The sequence below is a fragment of the Mus caroli genome, chromosome 3, assembly GCF_900094665.2.
Source record: "Mus caroli chromosome 3, CAROLI_EIJ_v1.1, whole genome shotgun sequence".
NCBI classification, from domain to species: domain Eukaryota; kingdom Metazoa; phylum Chordata; class Mammalia; order Rodentia; family Muridae; genus Mus; species Mus caroli.
The window spans coordinates 108,930,017-108,936,905 of NC_034572.1; positions in this window are offsets into that span (position 1 = coordinate 108,930,017).

The following is a 6,889-nucleotide window of genomic DNA, read 5'->3' on the forward strand; positions in this document are numbered from 1 at the left end:
TTTTTTTTTTTTTTTGAGGGTTTTGTTTTTTTTTTTTTTTTCTTCGAGACAGGGTTTCTTTGTATAGATCTGGTTGTATCCGCCTGTCTCTGCCTCCCAAGTGCTGGGATTAAAGGTGTGCGCCACCACCGCCCGGCAATAATTCTTGTAGAAGGACAAGTTTATGGTGAAATGTGTTTTGTGTTTGTGTTTAGAGCTATGCTAAAATCTAGAGAAGCAAAGGTAATTATCACAGGTGTTTTTAGTCTTTGGACCCTGACTAGAGATAGTTTACACCTGAGACATGAGAGTATGGGTTTGAGAAAAGCAGTCCTCTCCGACTATCTGGGGATGCTTTGGCAAAAGAGAAAGAAAATGAATGTAAGCTGTTTCAGATGCCCTGCCTCCTCTCTTGCTCCTACTGGAGGAATGCTTGGTTCTGGGTCACATCTAATTCTCTTCCCTCTCTGTCTATTGTCTGACCTTGGTGTACCAATTAGTCCATGTCCATCAAAACTGACTGGTTTTTGTTGTTTTGTTTGTTTTGTTTTGTTTTTGTTTTTCGAGACAGGGTTTCTCTGTATAGCCCTGGCTGTCCGGAATTCACTTTGTAGACCAGGCTGGCCTCGAACTCAGAAATCTGCCAGTCTCTGCCCCCCAAGTGCTGGGATTAAAGGCGTGCGCTACCACGTCCGGCAAAAACTGTTTTATGTTAAGTCAATGTTTTCATTTTGTGGTTTGGTTGATTGTCTGTTGTTCTGTGTTTCATGTTCAAAAGAAAAAAAAAAACGGTTAAAACTTTATCTGCTGGTTTTTCAGCCCTTGATTTAGTTTTAACTCATTTCAAAAATAAAAGAAAAAGAAAAAATAAATAAAAAACAGTCTCAATTAGCATTTGGAGCCCTGCACCTGTAGTTAGGAGTGTAGCACTGCTGGAGAAGCCCTGCTAGGAGCTGATTGTCTGTAAAAGCCACTCTAAAAGGGGCCAGCAGCTCCTCAAGTTCTGTGGTAAAGAAACTGATGGCTGTTTCTCCTACAATAATCTCTGTGCTTGTGATTGTTGGATTCAGCACACGACAAGGTGCTCCTCTCTTTAAATTACAGCTATAAAAATTAAGAACTTTGTCTGGTTTAAATAAGTAAATGTATGCAGCCACTTCATTTTGGTTTCTGACTGATTTTAAAAATATAAATGTTATTGGGTATGATTAAGAAATTGTAATGTTGGTAACAGAAAGTTGGCTTAAAACTGGTAACTCCCAGTTGGTGTTATTCAGAACTACAACATGTAGCATGAGCCAACCCAAGGAAACAGATTTCTTTTTTGTTTTGTTTTGGTTTTGGTTTTTCGAGACAGGGTTTCTCTGTATAGTCCTGGCTGTCCTGGAACTCACTTTGTAGACCAGGCTGGCCTTGAACTCAGAAATCCGCCTGTCTCTGCCTCCCAAGTGCTGGGATTAAAGGCGTGAAACAGGTTTCTAGAGATATGTTTAAATTGGGTAACATTCTATGTAATTCTTATCCTAGAAAACAGACTTATAAAAGATAGGATTTAGGGCAGCATTTCTTTCAGTTATTAGAGTATTTATGTGCAGGAACGGGCTTCCAAACGTTGTAGCATGGAGGTAATTCACTTGATGGTTTTAGAGAGACTGGATTGTTAGATGTTGAGTTTTGCCTTCGAAAGTTCTGGCATGCTCTGGGCCGCTGTCTCAGAATGACCCAGGCTCACTAACTACAGTTCAAAAGTAGGGAAACACTTAAAAACTTTGTAATGTGAAAGTAATGCTTTGGTGTTGATTTTAAAGAGAATACATTGTTTACACTGTTAAAATTGGGTTTTGCTTCCCAAAATTGTGGTTGTACTCTGGTGTTACAAGAGAAACTTAAAAATTATAGTTAAACTGCCAGTTTGCGGTTTGATCACAGGCTCCTAATTTTTAGATTGAAAAGGTCAGCTCAGGAACTTTAGGAAGGCCATGGAACACCTGTCCCTCCAGAAGGGAGAGGCTAATTAACATTCCTCGGACCACAGGATGGGAACACACCTGCGGGTGGGGACACATTCCACAGGACAGACCATTACCCACCTTCACACAAGGGAAGACTTTGTCACCTCATTCCCTAAAGAAATGGTTGCTAGAGTAATAAAAGTTAAAAACAGCTGTGGCCAGTAAGGGCCTGATGCCCTTTTTTACACAAGCTTTATTGGATATAGTGGTAGAAAAAAATGCAGCTAGTAGAAATTGGACCCTTATACAATCAGAGTCTGGGTAGGGCTACTGCCTTGCAGGGGTGTACAGTACAAACAATGCTTTCACAGCACCTAGATGATAAGGAAGGTTTTAAGTATGGGGGCATAAATCTTTTGAGGAAAGACTGTTCAAAAATTCGAGGCATAAATAGACAGTAGAATCACTCCCCTGGAATTTATCCTTCCTGCAGGAGGGTAGTCAGAGGCCTCAGACAATAGTCTCAGATTAAGAAATATTTACATTTGAGTTAATGCAAAGCTCTGAACAGCCATGGAGGCTCCTGTGGCTTTGTTTTTGGGACCTCCCCTTGCCTTGCCTCCAGGGAATTAATTTTAAGCCAAAACAACATTATTACAGATCTATCCAGGTGTTATTCAAAGTAAAGTTTAAACTTAAGATTTATGGAAGGCCAATGAGGCTGTGGAGAGTTTACTTCTAGTGAGCCCATTTTAAAGTTTCGCATTGAGTGAGCTAATTTTAAAGCACCCATGAAGCAGTATCATTGGGAAGTTTTGCCTCGAGGAATGGCTAATAACCTACATTGTGAAAAAAAAATTGTCTCTGCTTCAATACAATAAGTTAGGACTTATATATTATTTCTCAGTGTATATTATTCATGGAGGTTTTGTTATAGGCTTTTGCTCTTATACAATGGGCTTTAAAACTTTGGAGTAGTTGATGCTACAGAAAAGATTCTTTTTTTAAAATTTGGGGCCTCAGAAATATTTGTGCCACAGAAAATTCAAGAAAGAAAAGATTTGCTTACTTCAAATTATTTTCAGAAGCTTCCGGGAGATGTTTTTGTCTAGGACCTCTCCTTAAGGTCAACACAAGAGGACTTAAGCCTTTGTTGGATGCTATCAAGGGATACACAAACCAACCGGTGAGAGACAAATAGCTTTGCAGAAAGTAGAGGAAGCTTCTCTAGTCAACTGTTAACTGCTTATTCTAGTTATTGTTACTCAATGTGCCCACAGCAACTCTTTGGTAAAAGAGAGCATTAATGTGGATTCATCTTTCTTCATCTCCAAGTAAAGTTTTAACATCCTGTTATGAAGCTGTTGTGGTGTTAATAAAAAATTGTAGGATAGAATCATGGAAGTATTTTGGAAAGAATATATTAAAAACCTGATGAGACAACTCTTCCTTCTTTCAAACAGCAAGTACATTGGTTATTAAAAGAACACTCATAAATTACCCAATTAGTTGAAGGGGTCTGCAACCCTATAGGTGGAACAACAATATGAACTAACCAGTACCCCCAGAGCTCATGCCTCTAGCTGCATATGTAGCAGAAGATGGCCTAGTCAGCCATCATTGGGAAGAGAGGCCCCTTGGTCTTGCAAACTTTATATGCCCCAGTATGGGGATGCCAGGGCCAAGAAGCAGGAGTGGGTGTGTTGGGGAGTAGGGTGGAGCGGTGGGGGGGAGGGTATAGGGGACTTTCGGGATAGCATTTGAAATGTAAATGAAGAAAATATCTAATAAAAAAAGAAAAAGAAATAAAAAAGGACACTCATATTTGGCATATTGCATAGCAAACTTCTTAGGCAAAATTGATAATCATTATCCAAAAGATAAGTTGTTAAAATTTGCTTCTGTGCATACTTTTGTATTTCCTGCAAATTTATGCATACAATGACCAGGCCCATTCAGTCAGTCAGCAAGTTCTTCAGCCCTAAAGTGAGGATTGAAAAGAAGAAAGATTGTTAGACAACACTGTAGCATGACCTCAGTCAATTCTGAGACTGGAGGCAAATTCAATTTTTCTCAATCCAATTTGCGTGCCACGTTGATCACATGCAGGTATTGAGGGCAGTGATTAAAGTCACTCGATTGCTTCCTTGGTGGTTGTTTGAAAGGCATGTCATGATGACCTAGATTCTTTGGCCTACTTCCTTGTCCAGACCCAGGATCTTGCCTGGGGCCTGCTTCTTTTGTTCCACCCTGAAACTGAAGTTCCTGACTTGGCCAAAGTCAGATTTCTTCCAAGCAGCACCCCATAGGGCTCTCCACAATGCATCCCATAAAGAATACATCTACTATATTTATAAACATCCCTAATATGGGAGAGAGGTATATGTGATTGGATCACATGCTTATATTCCTAAAGGACAAAGTATTGAGAAACAAGCATTGCGGAACTCTAAAACAATATCTCATAAAATAAAGAAAGGGGGGAGTTTTATCCCCATACACCAAAAAATTATTTAAATCGTGTTCCTTTTATTTTAAATTAAAAAAAAAAAAACTTAAATGCCAAGGAACTCTCTGCTGAGTGTCTATGGCACCCTACAACCAGGCATACTTATGCCTAGGTGAAATGGAAGGATCCACATACTGGCATATGGCATGGTCTTGATCAGATATTTAACATGGGGAAGAGGGCATGTTTGTGCTTTTTCTGCAGGATGCCGAAGGAGCGTGCTAGCTGCCAGAATGATTGGTTATTCATTTTGATGCTGGGACAAAGAATGATGCTGACCTGAGAGCTTGCTGAGTGCCCTGACATTGGTCACAGGAAAGCTGTGTTGGACATATGTTCCTGACCCACCTTTGCCTGTCTATGTCCCAGATTGGACAAGCTGCCTTGTTTCAAGCTTTTAGATCTTGTGGGACAAAGAACTTGGAGACTGTGAAAACTGCCTTCAAAACCTTGATCAAGAAAAGAAGTTATGAGGACTCTTCTCTTTCCTTTAGTGTGAACAGTTTTTCTGACTCAATCATGGACTGGTCTAGAAATTAATCCAATATTGGAAATAACAGCCTTCATTTGGAAGGCTGGTTCTGGACATTTTTAGAGTCATTTGAAAGTTAGCTGCAGTTCTTTATGATTTTATGTTAGCAATGGATAAATTTGAGACAGGATCTGGATTTCAAACAAATGTTAGTGCATGTGTTAAGGCTCCCAGTCTGTTATTGATTGATCATGTTAAAATTACTTTTTCTTCCATAGTACTTGTCATGGTTTGTATATTCTTGGACCAGGGAGTGGCACCATTTGGAGGTGTGGCCTTGTTGGAATAGGTGTGACCTGTTGGAATAGGTGTGTTGCTTAAGACCCTCACCCTAGATGCCTGGGAAATCAGTCTTCCACTAGCAGCCTTTGGATGAAGATGTAGAACTCTCAGCTCTGCCTGTGCCATGCCTGCCTGAATACTGCCATTCTCCCACCTTGATGATAATGGACTGAACCTCTGAACCATAAGCCAGCCCCAATTAAATGTTGTTTTTATAAGACTTGCCTTGGTCATGGTGTCTGTTCATAGCAGTAAATCCCTAATTAAGACAGTACTTAATGTTGTATTTAAGTATCTTCTTCAAAACTGACCATATAATTCTTCACCAAAAAGGCCTCAACAGATACAAGAGGATTGAAATAAGCCCAGGAATCCTATCATAATTCCATGGACTAGGGCTGGTCTTCAATAGCAACAAAACAAACAAAAAGCCCACATATACATGGAAGCTGAACAAAGCCTTACTCAATGAAAACTTGCTCAAGGAAGAAATAAAGAAAGAAATTAAAGAACTTTTACAGTTTAATGAAAATTGAAGGCACAACATTCCCAAACCTATGGAACACAATGAAAGCAGTGCTAAGAGGAAAACTCATAGCTGTGAGTGCCTCCAAAAAGAAACTGGAGAGAGCATACACTAGCAGCTTATCAGCACACCAGCTCTAGAACAAAAAGAAGCAAATATACCCAGGAGGAGTAGAAGGCAGGAAATAATGAAACTCAGGACTGAAATCAACTAAGAAGAAACAGAAAGGACTATACAAAGAATCAACACAACCGGGAGCTGGTTCTTTAAGAAAATCAACAAGATAGATAAACCCTTCGCCAAACTAACCAGAGGGCACAGAGACAATATACAAATTAACAAAATCATAAATAAAAAGGGAGCTATAACAACACAAACTGAGGAAATTCAAAAAATCATCAGATCCTACTTCAAAAGCCTATACCCAACACAACTGGAAATGCGTATGAAATAGACAATTTTCTAGTCAGATACCTAACACCAAAGTTAAATCAGGATCAGATAAACTATCTAAACAGTCCCATAAACCCTAAAGAAATAAATGCAGTCATTAAAAGTCTCCCAAACCAAGAAAATCCAAGGATCAGATGGGTTTAGTGCAGAATTCTATCAGATCTTCAAAGAAGACCTAATACAAATAATCTTCAAACTATTCCACAAAATAGAAACAGAAGGAACTTTACCCAGTTCATTCTATGAAACCAGACTTACGCTGAGTATTCTCCCTTGGAAATGGAATGGTTTGTCTAATAAGGAACTTGTCACAATTTCCTTTCATAGAGGACTTCACAAGAGATTTTTTTCTACTTCTTTCATGTTTAATATTCCAAATAGATTTTAAAAACTGGCTGAGTGCATATTACTTTTAGCTTCTGAAGATATCATATATATTTAAGAGGCATTTAACTATTATAAATCACTTTGATGACTTAAAAAATGTCAACACTGAGTTGTATATTTTAAAATAAATTTTATTATTTTAATAAAAAAAGAAATGGATACAATCATCATAGAAAAGGTTAAATGTTTAAAAAAAATCCTGACTCAAAACATCCAGGAAATGTGAGATCAAAGCTAAGAATCATGGGAGTAGAGAAAAGAGAAGAAAT